The sequence below is a fragment of the Pinus tabuliformis genome, chromosome 5_1 (genome assembly GCF_031772625.1).
Source record: "Pinus tabuliformis cultivar Carrire ecotype Pingquan chromosome 5_1, CPIR1, whole genome shotgun sequence".
NCBI classification, from domain to species: Eukaryota; Viridiplantae; Streptophyta; class Pinopsida; order Pinales; family Pinaceae; genus Pinus; species Pinus tabuliformis.
In genome coordinates, this window is record NC_142305.1 from 310,592,286 (window position 1) to 310,608,896 (window position 16,611).

Below are 16,611 nucleotides of genomic sequence, written 5' to 3' on the forward strand. Positions count from 1 at the left end.
ATCAAGTTGGATGATTTTTTCTGTATTTTCCTGTTCAACATTAAGTTTCTTACAAAAAGATAAAGGCATGATGTTCATGGATGAACTGGAATAAATGAGATATTTATGCACATTATAATTACATATCTCAAAATTCAATAGGAAAGGGGGGAGTTGAGGATCTATAGTTATCATTTGCAGCATTGACGATATATTCAAGATTTACTGGTGTTTTGGAATGACTAGAGGAAGATGCCTTGGAAGAAACAAAGACCTTCCTAGTGGAAGATATAGAAGCAAAGGTATTGACAATCCACTCTCTCTGTCCAAAAAACTTTGAAAATCCATAGAGGTATGTTTTCTTGGGTCTTCTTCATATCTTCAATAATGTTGTAACCAATTTCAGAAGATATAATATCCTCCTTAGATGCTTGAGTGGAAATAACTGGCTAAGAAGACTTGGAAGCAAGTTCAAGAGTGTTAGAGTTATTCTTAGGGTTTTCTATCATACTCTTTGAGGACTACCTAAATGAAAACTTAGAATTTGCAGGCTTAGCAAGGTTACTCGGGGGAAAAATCCTTCTTAACAATTCCTTCTTCTTTTCTTCTAAAGGCGGTTTAGTTTTTGGTCCTTTACTACTCAAATTATACATGTGGGAGGTCTAGGAGGAGGAGTTTACCCGGTCGGGGATTCTTAAATATAATGAACATCCCCATCATGGAAAATCTCAAAAGTCGTCACAAAGGAACTGACACTGTCTTTAGGGGGAGAGGCTCTTCTTCTCCATATTTTTCTTACTCATCTTTATCTCCAATTTTCTTATCATCCAACACTTTATTCACCATAGTGGTCATATTACATACCCATTGGGGGCAGGACTTCTATGAGTGAGAAACTTGGTGGAAGGTGTAGTAGTTTTCCATATAAATCTCTTCAACATTAAGATTCACATTAGAGCTTTGAGCTAATTTTTCTAGTGGGTTACCGCTTTTTTTGAAGGAAGGCTTGTAGTTTTTTCTTCTAGATGAACTCTCATTTGTCTTCATATTCAACTCAAACACTTCATTAGTTAGCTACTTTAAATATTTCACTAGAGATTCAAAATAAAGGTCATCCTTGTCATGATATTTATTGGATGAAGCCTAATATTTCTTACTAATAGCTTTTGAAAATCACTCACTTCATGCCCAATTTATCATATGGACATCAAGTCCTTCTTGAAGTGATAGTTTCCACAAAGTTTTCCACCAATGTAGTTTTAGGTTCTCTCTTCACAAACATAGTGATATCACGAGGCAATGCTTTCGTATAGTAGTCAATAATGATAGATTCATGGAGAGGAACATCAGCCAAGAACTTGTTTAAGATGGCAGTGAATCACTGGTTAAAATATTTAACCTTTTCCTTCTTCTCCATCTTCAAGGAACTCAACTCTAAAAAAAGCATGGTAGGTGTCTTCTCCTTAGCAATATTTTCGATAAACACCTTTCAAAAATCATCCCAGTTCTGAATAGATGCCATGAGTAGGGAATGACACTATGTAGTAGCCTTGTTTTCTAAGGTGTGGATAAACAACCTACATGTGGCATCATCATGTTTCACTCTCATCATGTGTAATGATATATAAAAGTTACTTATGTGATCTTCTATAGTAGTCCCTTTCTATGGGTTGTAATTAGGAATATGCTTCTCTGGATGATGAGGCATGTCATGAAGTGGACATAATATGTCTAGAGGATATTATATCATCCATGCTAGAGGTTATTTTTGATTTCCTCATAGTTAAGTGTTAGCCATGTTTTCATTTTCCTCTTCGTCACATTGTGAATCAAAGCCTGAACCTTCGATATCACCAACATGATTGTTTTGGTTCCATAGATTCCTCTTGTTCCTTAAATTTTCTTCAGATATAGGTCTTTCAATGTTCTTAATTTTATCGAAAATTCATTGATTTAAATATTTCAAATTTATTTCTCTGTGATTCTTTTCTTGACTGTTTGATGGAATTTCAAGGCCATGTATTGAGTGTATTTCAAAAACGCCTACAAAATCATCCAAAGTCACTCTAACCAATTCTTCAAATGAGCTCACTAATACCTCTTGAAGGGTATGGTGAGGTTTCATTGCATGGGTATGAGGTAGGACAATTGCAGTAGGGGTAAGTCTGAGGATCCTAGAAAATTGATGAGTAATAGGGCGAAGAGCTCTCAATTGCTCATAGGTGACCTTGTATGCTATTTTAGTATTATCAGGAGGGACCTCTTCTACATATGATTCGTAAACAAAAGGGTAGGGGAATGGGAATGAGGTTGATTACTAACTTGTTGATAATGCTGAGGGTGAGAATGAGGATTTTTACTAGCCATACAACGAGGGCCCTCCTAGAACCAAATTTTTTTTAAAGAGACAAAATGTACTGCTAATAGAAAGGGGATCTCCCTAGTGTAGAATACCAACTAAACTCTACACCAATTGGTTTGGGAGTCCCATCCATTATGTAGGCCCAAAAACCATCATGTTTCTTAAGATCTTATTTGGAAAAAAACACAATAATTGTTATATAATGAATACAACCTTCAACAAATGAAAATGAACAACTTATGGGAATTAAATATGTGGAACACTATGCATATAAAAACAACTAAGTAGCATTGACATGAATCCTACAAGAAGCAGTGTTAGCAAAAATTCAAATAAAACTCAAGTATTTGGTAAAATTAATTCATTGATCCTAATAAAGTTCATAATTAACAAAATCATGAAATCATATAAAAGTGCACATTCCCATACATAATATATGCTCAGATCAATAAAACAATTCACTAACATAAGCATAAAAATAAGCACCACATATACCATCCAGTAACAAAAAGAGAAATATCATAATGATTGATGACACATGAAATAATTTCACACATAGGCTCAAAGAGCTTCAAACACTAAGCTGAAAAATCATAGCATCATCACATGAAAAGCCCATGAAATCCATTAGTGGAAGTGCAAAGTCACTAGTATTCGTAAAAGGGCTATTAGCTCTCAAATAATAAGCACCAATTCAGTTCAAAACTAAACGTCCCTTACATTAAGCCATGAGGGAATATTTATAGAAGATAAGGTGAACTTTCACCTTCCATGACCTTTTGTCTACCCTCAATGACTTTTCACATTCCACATGACTTTTCTTATTTTAGAGCCTAATGTATTCTCAAGAGAATATAATCGTATTGACACCTAATCTTTGGGATTAGGTAAATCCATGTAAATATTGTAAATATAAAACAAAGGGAATTGGAAGATTAAGAGACATTGGGAGATGGAACCCAATAGTATCCTTCTCCATGTATATATCCATGTTCTATCTTAAAGAAAAAATCAATCAGATTCGTGGAGTTACTTTTGACCTAACATGGTATTAGAGTTGACTCCCAAATCATCCTTTTTGTGTTGTAACTCCTCTCTCACTTGACAAATTTTTTGTCTTTGATTCCCTTCTCTAACATGTGGTAAAAAATTATGATGCATTGAATCTCTGCATGAATATCCTCTCTTAAAATTTTTATGTTAGAGAATGGTGAGTTGAATGCACAGAATATTCAAACTCTGCACATTGAAATGGCCATAACCCACTGCGAAAAGAGAGAGATTATGCCTTATGTTGGTAGTGTTGAGTCATTGCTTTACTTTTATTAATTTTTTCAACTCGGTGAAATAATATGCATTTTGTTGAAGGCCATGATGTTTGATTTGTTCATGGACTGATTGTTTCCATTGAAACTTGAATTGAAAGTTCTTATTGAAAGTGGATTTGTGATATTCAGTTGTTGGTGAACATTGGTAGAACTGTGCATGTTGTTGTGTATTAAAAGAAAAATTTTATTGGAATGATGTTCATTGATGATTCATGCACATTACTAGATAACATATGGTGCCAAACCCTCTTTTGGTGGTCACTCATTGAAATTGGTATGTATTTATTTTGATTGAAGTCGTGTGATGGTGTCAAATATACCTTGAAACCATACAAAAAATGTATTAGAGTTGATTGTATATGGATTATAATAAACATATGGTAAATCCTTTTAAAGTCATCATTCATTTGCATTAACTTCCCTTCAATATGGTGGTAGTGTATTAAAGTTCATTGAAATTTTTTGGATGGTTGTATATAATGGTTTTATAATGAGATTTCTGGATGGTGGTATATAATGGTTATATAATGAGATTTTTTGGATGGTGGTATTTTTGAGACATATGAAATTAGTTGATCTTTTTTTGGTTATATATCATATGGTTCATATGTTGGAACCATCATATAATATATTTATTGAGTGGAGGAATAAGTGTTACACTAAAGTATTAATATAATGTAGTTTTTCCACCTAAATAGAAGATATCAAGAAAGATTGTGTTTGTTTTGAAAATAAGAGGTAGATAGCTTTTTTTGATGATTCATTCACTTATATCAATAGTGGGAATAGTTATCATTGGAAAAGATGACTACCCTGAGTGGTCTTGGAAGATAAAACATGCCCTCATTTTCAATGAACTATGGAAAGGGATTTGTGAAGGAGAAGGAGGCAATGCACCTGAAAAACGCACTTCAGACAATGAGCTTTCCATTTTGGAAAACTGGAACAATAAGGCTTATTCCTTGATTGAAGCGCCAATAAATGAAGAGTAGGGTTGTCATATTTCAGAATTTTCAAATGCCTTTGAAACCTTAAAGATGTTGAAAGAATTGTATGACTCACACTTTGAACTTGAAGTTGTTCAGTTGATGATCAAGTTGTTCAATCTTGAGTTGAAAAATGATGGCCCTCTTTCCTTAGCACCAAAAATAATATCCATTATGCATGAAATAAAGACCACATCTGTTGAAATAGATGTTCCTCTCACAACCTATGTAAAGGCACTATAGCCAACATATTCACATTTTCTTGAGTCATTACAAACAAGTGGAGAACTTAAGGATATTTCCTTTTGACTCCATTGAGAAGAAGTTTCCTGAAAGAGAGAAGGATTTTGGGAAGAATACAATTCCTCAATATTTTGAAGAAGTTGTGTGCCTTGCACAAAAATAGAAGAATCATGCACAATATTCTTCTAGAGGAAGAGGTGGCCGAAGAGGAAGAGGAAGGAATAATTTTAGAGGTAGTGGGGCAAACATTTCCAAGGAGAAAGGTCTGATCTTCATTGCATGCAACACAATAGATATGAACATGATGATTCCACATGTTAGTTGCCTTGGGATAAAATTGAGTAGGAAATAAATGAAGGAAAAGGTAAAGCACTCAATAAAGCAAAAGGCAAAGCACTTGAGTCTACTCATTATGTTGTGGCACATTGCAACATTGGAGTGATTGAAGACTTATTTAATGCTTCACTTACTTCATGGAAAAATAATTGGTTGCTTGATTCAGGAGAAATTTTCCACATGACTTTAAAAAGAGATTTATTTGAAGAATTCATTGAAAATGTTGATGGAGTGGTATACTTTGTAGACAAGTCAAAATTCAATCCATCAGGGATTGTCACCATCAGGCTTAAACTGTGTGGTCTTCTAGACTTTTTTCTACATGATGTTCTATACCTCCCAGAGATGAGAAGAAAATTATTGTCTTTGGTCCACATCCACCAGCAATTACACTCCATTCATATATTTGATGGCAAGTTCAAGGTAAAAAAAGCATAAAATCACTCACTTGTCATGACTAGGATAGAAGAAGAAAGACTTTTGAAGTTGTAAGGAACCTCTGGTCATGAATATAACTTTTCATACATTTCTCATTATGATGAAAGTACATTTCCATCAATTATTTTATGACATGATATATTTGGACACTTGAACTATGACAACCTCCATTTTTTGAAGAAAAATGGTGTTACTGGTTTGCCAACAATTCCTAGGAAAGTTAAGAAATGTGATTCTTGTATCTTAGGAAAACACAACAACAATATTTTCATGATTATGATTCCAGAGCACTTAGAAAACTTGAAATCATTCATTTGGATTTATCAACCCAATTCCTATTCCTTCTGTAAATGGTAATAAATAAATGATAACATTTATTGATGACTACACCAGAATGTGTTGGGCTTATTTATTGAAGAACAAATATGAAGCTTTTGAAACATTCAAGAACTTTCATGCATGGATTGAAAATTGTGCACAATATCATATTGGATCTATTCGTACTGATAATGGAAAAGAATATACATCAAATGAATTTTAAAACTATCTTAACCAACATGGGAACAAACATCAAATAACTGTGCCTTATAATCCCTCACAGAATGGAGTAGTTGAAAGAATGAACAAGACAATCTTAAGTATGGTACGTTCCATGATGTTTTTCAAGAATGTTAATTTGATGTTTTGGGTTGATGCAGTTCTATGTGTTGTGTATATAAAAAATAGGTGTCCATCTAATGCTATAAAAACAAGACTCCTTATGAAATGTGGTATGGCCACATTCCTTCGGTGAGGCATCTCAGGGTTTTTTGTTCCACCTATTATGCCTTGATACCCAAGGAATAGAGAAACAAACTCGGTGCAAGCAGTAAAAAATGTATCTTCTTGGGGTACTCAAATACCTCCAAACAATGCCGTCTCTGTGATGAAGTGAATAAGAAGTTTATGATATCTAGAGATGTGATATTTTTTTAATCTTCCAAGACTGATAATGTTGTTGAGCGGTAACTTGATCGCTTGGATAGATTCAAACATGAAAAGTATTTTCAAGAATTTGATAATGAGACTCCACATATTGAAGGGGGGATTCCTATACTAGATCAATTTGTGGAATATTCTTCTGAAGAACTCTCTCCCCCGCATGAAGCTCCAACCACTGATGAAATTTTGAGTGATGTGATGGAAAAAATTGGGAAACTAAGTGATCAGGGGCTCAGTGTTTAGCTCAAAAATCAAAGTTCTCACAATGGCTCGAAAACTATATGACTGCATTTGTCTCATCAAGACGATCACAACACAATTCATTTCACAGAAAATTGAGTCTGGATGAAGGAGAAAAGGCCTGTTGTTCATTTTCCTAAACATCTAAAATAATCGTAGAACAGGATAGAATGATGAAATGACAGTACAATCAACATGATGAGAATCTTCTTCAGTTTTTGCCCAATGATGTTGTAAGTGTCACTTCAGGATTCTCCAATTTGATTGTGTGAAGGTGAAATTGCCCAATGTCCTCTAAGGTGGAATTATGGTTCATGGTGAATATTATGTGGAAATTGTTTATATATATATATATATATATATATATATATATATATATATATATCAAACATTATCCAAATCTACATATAATATTATAGATGGTGTATTTAAATGTTTTAAGAAATATATCAAAGGCTTTGAATTATATCCCAAAGGTTTCACATATATTTATTTGGTGACAAAATGTGTGAAGGGATGGGTGGAGTGCGGGTTGAACTCGTGACCTCCCCCTCCCAACTCCATTGCTTTACTGCTGAATCAAGCAGTGGGATTTGAAATCATTGGCCACAATACCATAATTATTCTGATAGTGGAACCGATAGTGGGAGCAGAGGGAGTGAGCCCTGCGGGCCAACCCCCTCTCCATACAACCACGCTATAAAACCTTGTGCCAGTGCCAAACGGTTAAGCGATATTAACACCACTAATTCGGCTTAGCGTTAATTAATCCGAATATTAAGATGGAGACAGTTTCGGAGGCGCGCCAAATTTGGTAGAATTTCCAACTTTGGCGGAGCTAACTGGATTCTTCTCTAGTTTTAGTGGGGTTTCCTAGGGAAAAATTGAATGAAGCATATCTTGAGCAATTTTCAACTAAATGAGCTCAGAAAGAGGTGTTATTGGCTTTTTGGGAAATTATGAACTCATTTGTATAGGTTACAAAGACAATAGAAGACTTCTACATGTGATTTCACCACAGGAAAGTTCAGGGAAGCCAAGGGCCACCAGAGAAGGGGGTCATGCCCATGGAAAATTTTAGGGGCTAATGTTCGCCCAGTGGGCTAATTTTCCATGATTTTTCCACAAAAAAGATTCGCCAATTTCCAATTTTATAAAAGATGATTCGCCCAAATTTTAGAATATAAAATTATTTTACCTTAAAAAGCGCCAACATTATATAGAGACTATATATAAAATAATTATAAATTTGAATAATTTTACAAATATATCAATAAACATTTATAATTTGCATATTAGGGATTAGTGAGATTCGCCAATGTTTTAAACTTCAAGAAAATTTTCCATCCTTAAAATTTTCCTTGGTCATGCCCATATCATCCAAAGTCATTTTTCAGAGATCTATAGTCATTTTTGGCTAATTGGGTCCTCTGAACACATTGGTGTAGGTATCAGGAGCCATAGAGCCTTTTAAACAACATCTTTTCCACATTGAGCTAATATATAGGCCCAAGCCATGGAAGTTGTACCAAGGAGATGTAGGTTTTAACCCTGTACAGAAATTACCTACATACAAATTCTAAAACATGGAAAATAAACAATGTGAGAGCATAACACATAAAACACATATACATAGATATTTCCCCTAGATCCCAAAACTGGGACTACCAGCTTGATTTTGCATTATTTTCCTTTAAATATTACAATACATATTTATACATGTTGAAGCATCCAATACCATGGACCAAAAACCATCGCGTGCAAAACCATAGATAGAAAACCATCGCGTCCAAAACCATGTGCAAAAATCATGCACAAAACCATAGGTAGCTCCACCCAACCTAATATAGGGTCCAAAAAATTTTCCTAGGGTGCTACCTTGGAATCGTAGAGGGAGGCTACCTGCCCCCCTCAAACCCGCTGTGACCCCCCCCCCCTCCCCCCGCCTCTCCCCATGTAATCGGTGCAATGAAGGAGGGGTTTTGCGCCCCCTCTAACCCTCCGGTTCACTACGTGGGCAAGTCGTGGAAATAATAACACAACCCAACATTCTCCCACTTGTTGTTTTCTTTCGATAGGGTGCCACAAGAGAGCTTAGTCATTTATCCAGCCCTGCAATTCCCATTGTTTCTCTACACCAAGAGAACTTCTCAGAGCTCACAGATTTTGTTAATGCATCTACAGTATTCTTCAAAGTGTCCACCTTTACCAACAACACCTTTTTTCTTCTATCATATCCCTCACAAAGTGATACTAAACATCAATGTGCTTTGTCTTTGAATGATAAGTAGGGTTCTTTGCCAAGAAAATTACACTTTGGCTGTCACAGTCTATCCTTATAGCTCCCTGTTCTAACCCCATACTTGAACACAATCTCTGCAACCAAACTCCTTCCTTGCTTGCGTGAGTGGCTGCCATGTATTCTGCCTCTATAGTTGATAGCACCACTACAGATTCTTTCTTACTCATCCAAATGACTGCACCTCCAAATAGGTTAAACACATACCAACTTGTAGATCTTCTCTGATCCAGATCTCCAACCCATTCCACATCAACAAAGCCATGGATATCCAAAATTATATCTAAACCTGGTCTTCGTTGGTAGCACAAACCATAATCAATAGTGCCACACAAATACCTGAAAACCTGCTTCACTGCTATCCAATGCTCCTTCCCTGGTTTTGACATAAACCTTCTCAATACTCCCATTGCATGTGCAATGTCTGGTCTAGTACAGACCATCGCATACTTCAGGCTACCAAATGCACTTGCATATGGAACATGGGACATATCCTCGCAGAGGCCATGAAGAAATTTGCAACTTATAACACTTCAAACCATCCTTATGCCCAATAAAGATGCACTTTTCAGATTTACTATCCAACTTGGTTCGTTTCTCCTTTGGAACATGTACATATGCATGACATCCAAATACCATCAGATGTGAAAGAGAGGGTTTCTTACTAATCCATACCTCTTGTGGAGTCTTATCCTCCAACACAGATGAAGGTGATATATTGACTAGGTAACATGCTGTCTCCACCGCCTCTGCCTAGAATTCCTATCCTAACCTGGCACCACTAAGCATGCTTCTTGCCCTTTCCATCAACATCTTGTTCATTCTTTCCGCAACATCATTTTGTTGAGGTGTATATGGAGTAATCTTCTGTCGTGCTATACCACACTTCTTACAAAATTCTTCAAATTCCTTACTGCAAAACTCTCCACTGTTATTTGTCCTTAGCACCTTTATCTTCTTCTCTATCTGGTTTTCCACCAGAGCCTTAAATTCTTTAAACCTGTCAAAGACTTCATATTTCTTCTTAAGGAAATATATCCATGTATTCCTTAAGAAGTCATCTATAAATGGTACATAGTACACAAACTTACCCAGTGATGGAACCTTCACAGGTCGAAACACATCACTGTGCATAAGCTTTAATATATGTTTCACCCCCTTACCACTAGAGGGGAAACTCACTTGATTCTGCTTCCCATATACACAATTTTCACAGAAATCAAAATCCAAAGAGCTATTAATCATACCTTCTACCATACCTTTACCATGAAGTATTCGAAGGCTCTTCTCTCCAATATGTCCAAGCCTTTGATGCCACATCATGGTCTTCTCTCTAGAGACCACTAGATTTTCTGCTCCACTTTCAGGAACCAGAGAACTGTTGCACCCATCAAAAATAGTGCTAGCTTGCAACTTGTACAGAGTTCCAATCCAAACTCCCTGCATCAATACTAGTGCTCTCCGAATCATCTTGCAGGTATCCTTCTCAAACAATGTTTTTACACCTGCATCATCCAGCTTGCTTACAGAAATTAGATTTTTGGCCAATGCAGGAATATGTAGAACACTCAGAAGTGTTCTAACCCTTCCACCTTGCAACTTCAACTTTAATTTTCCACGACCAATGATTATAGCCTTCCTATTATCCCCTAAGAAGACATCACCAGCATCATATTTCTCATACTCACAGAATCACTCTCTATGGGGAGTGAAGTGAAAGGATGCACTTGAGTCAATCAACCATGTCTCATGATCTACATGTGTACTTGAAGAATCCAAGTACACATCCCCACCTTCATCTGAGGTGGTTTTCACCTATGTAGAAGGAGCATCATCAGATCCCTTTCCTTCATTAGAAGCTTTAGATTTACAATCCCTTTTGTAGTGCCCTTCCTTTCCACATTTCCAACACGCCACCTTAACAGGTTTTCCTAGAGATTTAGATCTCTCTCTAGATTTAGATATCCCACTTGATGACTTATTTTTATTTCTGTTTTGGGACTGTCCTTGTACATACAAGGAATCACCAATCTAGCTCTCCATATTTTTCCGTCTCATCTCCTCCGTCAACAAGGATGAGACTATTTCATCAAACTACAAGGAAGTTGCATTGCTACCTATTTCAATAACCAGACTGTCCCACGAATTTGGTAGAGAACACAAAAAACTAATGCACTTATCTTCATTTGAAATTTTGATATCGATAGACTATAGCTAACTTACCACAGTATTAAAATCATTCAGATTCTCTATCACTGAGTCTCCATATTTCATCCTCAGGTTATACAATTTTTTCCATAGGAACAATTTATTCACCAGAGACTTAGATTAGTATAAAGTCCCTAATTTGTCCCACAAAGCCTTCGCCGTAGCTTCCCCTGATACATTCAACAATACTAAATCTGAGACACACAATCGTACTGTGCCCTTTGCCTTTCGATCCAATTTCTTCCATTCTTCATCAGACACTCCCATTGGTTTAGTACCCGGACCTACCGTGATCCGCTGATCTTTATCCACCAATAGATCCTCCATATTGAGTTTCCACAGCTCAAAATTCTGACCATTAAATTTCTCGATCTCTATCTTTCCATTGCTTGCCATCTTCTTTCACCACCAGAATTGATCCCACAGATCTCCCACTGAATGGGTTCTACCATAGGCCCGAGCGAAACCCCTCAACAACAAAGGCGTCCCCTTGAAGCCAGAACAACTCTGATACCAAATGTAGGTTCTAACCCCATACAAAAATTACCTGCATACGAATTCTAAAACACAGAAAATAAATAATGCAAGAGAATAACACATAAAACACATATACACAGATATTTCCCCTGGATCCCAAAACTGAGACTACCAACTTTATTTTTCATTATGTTCCTTTCAATGTTACAATACATATTTATTCATATCGAAGCATTCAATACCATTGATCGAAAACCATTGCGTCCAAAACCATGGACCGAAAACAATCACGTCCAAAACCATGTGCGAAAATCATGCATAAAACCATACGTAGGTCCGCCCAACCTAATATTGGGCCCAAAAAAAAAATTCCCATGGCAATTCCCCAGACTTCGTACAGGGGTGCTACCCACCCCTGTCTAACCCCCTGGTTCACTACGTGGGCTAGTCGTGGAAAGAATAACACAACCCAACATTGTAGCCCAAGAGGGGTGAACTACTTCATCAAAACAATGTGTTCATGTGTCTCTTTGATGGGTTGCTGCACTGTACATGTTTGTTGTTCAATATTTGTTTTTGAAACTATTTTTCTCATGAATTTCTTTTTAAACATAAGGAAATTTACCTGATTGTATGCACAAATAGCTAATGAAACCTTAACAAAAGGAGAAATAAGCAATCATATGTTTATAAATATGTAATTTTTATTAGCAGAACAAAACAAATCATACAAAAATAGATGAAGTTGGTATTAGAGAAAATATTTAATTGCTTTATTTCTTGAGTTTGTGCAATTAGGGTTTAAATGGTTGTAAAATTGTGATGCTTATAAGGTTAAACTTGCAGAAAGGAGAAGGGAAGCTATTGGTTGCAAATCCTGAGGTAATTCCCAGAAGAAGGAGAGCCACAAGACCACCATCTCCAACAACCAAAGTTTCAATTCTAGTTTCACTTGAAACTCCTCAAGTTTTGTCTTCAACTGAGATTAAAGAGGTACAAGCAGTACCAATTTCTGAGCAGGAGTCCATTAGCTATTATGTCTGGAAAAAGAAAGCCTGAAAGTCCCTCTTAAGAAGAGGAAGAATTCAATAAAGCTTTGTATACTTTGATTGAGATGGTTAAAGTCCTCTATGAAGAGAGGAACACTAGAATGGTTGGAGAGAGTTCTAAACCTCCACATGGAGAAGGAAGGTTAGAGGACAAAAAATATGAGAAGAAGGATTTGAAAGGGAATGGTGGAAAGCCACCTACATCTCCACCATCCTCACCATCTTCCTCATCATATCCATCATCTCACACAACATCATCTTCCACTACCACCACTGAAACTTACCATTCCCATTCCAAAACCATAAAAGGAAAGAATCTATTACTGAAATTGGACATAAAATTCGAACTTCCCACGTACGATGTAGAGGTGAATGCAGAAAAGTTGGACAACTGGATTCAACATTTGGAGGTATACTATAGAATTTAGAATCTTCAATAAGACAACATAAATATCCATTTGGATTCATTGAGGCTAGCAGGAGTTGTTGAGTCTTGAAAATGTCATTCATTTCCATTACACTTTCACTATTATGTCCATTATATCACCTCCATTTCACCTCCATTTCACTACTATGTCACCACATTCATCCCACTTTCATTATCATTGGGCCACCTTTATGTTTTTCCAATCTTTATTATTTCTAAGCCTTTTAAGTGAATTTGTGGTTAAACATTAGAAAATAATGTGCATATGCTTATACCTAACAAATGGGTTGAGATCGTTGACATGTGTAGGTTGAAAGGAGGCTTCTAGAAGACCCTTATGTGGCACCCCAAGGCCAAATTCGAATTTGAGTGAAAAGAATCATGGGATTATGAGGATATGTGTCACATCTCCTAATTGTATTGTAACTCTAAAAAGACATGTGTCTTATCAGTTCCTATTTTGATTAGGACTCTAGAGGTAGAGGGACAGATTCATGGACTATCATTAATGAGATGGCTCTCATCTTTTTGTATAAATAGGAGATGTCTCTCCTTCATTTGTTAGTCTTTAGTCCCTAGTTCTTAAGTTTGTAGTTCTTCCTTGATGGCTTTTGAAAGCTTTGGATAACTTTGTTGTACTTTGTACTTTTGAAGAAATTGAATAAAGCTTTGATGTTCTCAACATGGAAGGAGATGTGAAGTAGATGTCATGGAGCATATTAGGATGTAAGGTAGAGTAGATTTCATTTTGTAAATATTGCTTTGTAGAATGTAAGGTAGATTAGATTTTTCATTCATGCAATTTTAATTCATGCAAGTGTGTTTAATTTTGCTTTGATTTCATAGGTGGTAGAGGGCCCCTGCCTTGTATAGTTGTCATTTAATTTTGCATTTTATTTTTCTCATGTATATTAGCTGTACATAACAAAGTTGTTTTGATTACTGTTGTTTTACATTTTTCTCATGTATATTAGCTGTACATAAATTGCTTTCAAGTTGATTGTAGATTAGTGATGCACATAGCCTTTTAATGACTAATGAATGACATGATAGAATCATCTTGTCCTTTTGCTGAAGCAGCAAGGATACTGGGTCTCATAGTCACTATCTCATTGTTTGGTTATTGCATTTTATTTTGATTGAACTAATGAAATGATAGAATCATCTTGACCTTTTGCTGAAGCAGCAAGGATACTGGGTCTCATAGTCATTAGCTCATTGTTTGGTTATTGCATTTTATTTTGATTGAACTAGTTGTATATTCACACTTTTGTTTAAATACTAACTCCATCAATAACATGTTTTAAGTTCTTTTGAAGTGCTAAGTTTTGGAAGTTACCATTAGGGACATAGGCCTTGTCTTGAAATATTTATCCATACTTGTCCTTTAAAAGTATTCCTAATACCTTAGAATAGGATTTCCATTTGCATTAAACACTTTAGAAAACCAACAAAAACAAAACCCCAAAAACAAACATAAACTATAAAACAACGAAGTAAGAGAAAGGTTAACTAAGCACATATAGTGCACCACACTTCATCAGTTTACGATACCCGGATTGATAATTTATGAAGAGAAATTTAAGACATTAAATTGACTAGACAGGAGCTGCACTAGTTTGGTGGGAAGAAAAGACTCAAGAGGAAATGTGAATTCATGGTAAGATATCCATTTCTTGGGTTGAATTTATTTATGCAATTAAAAGGCAGTTTTATCCTTTAGCCTATATGTAAAAATCCATTATGAGTTGGCATAATTTTAGGCAGCTTAAAGGCCAATCAATCTAAGATTATACACATGCGTTTAGGAAAATATATTTTTTATTAGGAGTGAATTTGAATTCCCAAGATACACTGCTGAAATGTATTGGGGCTTTACATTCCTATCTTAAACACATTATTCTTATGTTCAATCCAACTAATTTGGATGATGTGTGCAAGCCACACATCTTGAATCTAGAGGAAAGAACACTTATGAAGAAAGTAGTAATAAAAAGACACCTAATGGTAAGGAGAAAGAGAAAGGAGGAAAATGGAAGGGAAAGAAAAATGCAAGTGTGAACAAAGGAGGGGAGAAAGTTATCTGCAAATAATGTTTGAAAGAGGGACATGGAAACTCCATCTAGAAAAGACCAAATAAGTTCAACAATAAAGGGAAATAGAAAACCACTGCTATCGCTCAAGAAGATTTAGGTTTCGAATCAGGTGATGAAAACAAAATCACTTTCATGGGAATTGAAGTAAAACAAGATATTGCAAGCACTAGTTCACAAAACTGTAACACTACTACTACTCCATATGAAAAGAGATGAATTGAGTTATTTCATGTTAGGGTCATATCTAAACACACCAAGATTGACACACTCTTCGATAGTGGGTCATAAACGAATCTAATATCTGAAGACTTAGTCAATAGATTAAATCTTGAAACTGTACCTCAACATAAACCATGCCCTTTGGGATGGATAACAAGGGACACTATTTTACAAGTTACAAGAAAATGTTTGTTTAAGTTTGCAATCACTGAAAATTTTGTTGACGAAGTAGAGTTAGATGTGGTACGCTTGATATTTTAGGCGTGGTGTTGAGTAGTCCATATTTGTATGACCAAAAAGCAGCCTTTTACCACCATGAAATCAAGTATCACATGTTCAAGGATGGTGTGGGGTATATAGTGAGAACCCATTGCAAAATGTTAGACATATCAGTTGTTAATGCAGGGCAGGAAAAAAGACTAGTGAATTCAAGTAAAAGTTTAGTACTTCTCATGTTTAAGCCAAATGATGATATTGTTTATGAAAATGTTGTTGCATTTAATGCAAGTTTCAATTCTGATTTGGTTGGTTCAGTTCATTAGAGTGCTGAAGTATTTTAGGTTGTGAAAGAATCATCCTTCAAGGAGTAAGAAACTTCACATGAAATATATGTGCAGTGAGAGGTTTCTCTTTGTGATGTTAGCATGCAAGGGTTGATAAAATTGCAAAGTGTAGAGACACCAATGAAATGAAAAATTTTGTTGAACAATGGGCTCATTCAATCATTCCTTATGCCATGTTGTGCACCAATTATGGTGCCAAAAAGGAATGGTAAGCATTTCAAGAAAGGGGACAAAATGAGTAGTTTTCGCCAAAGAAAAGTTGTAAAAAGAGGTCAGTGCAAGAATATATATAACACCAAACAAGAATGGATTGTATGGATTTTAATGTTGTATGTTCTTTGTAGCACTTCTATTACATACATGTATTTGAATTATGTAAA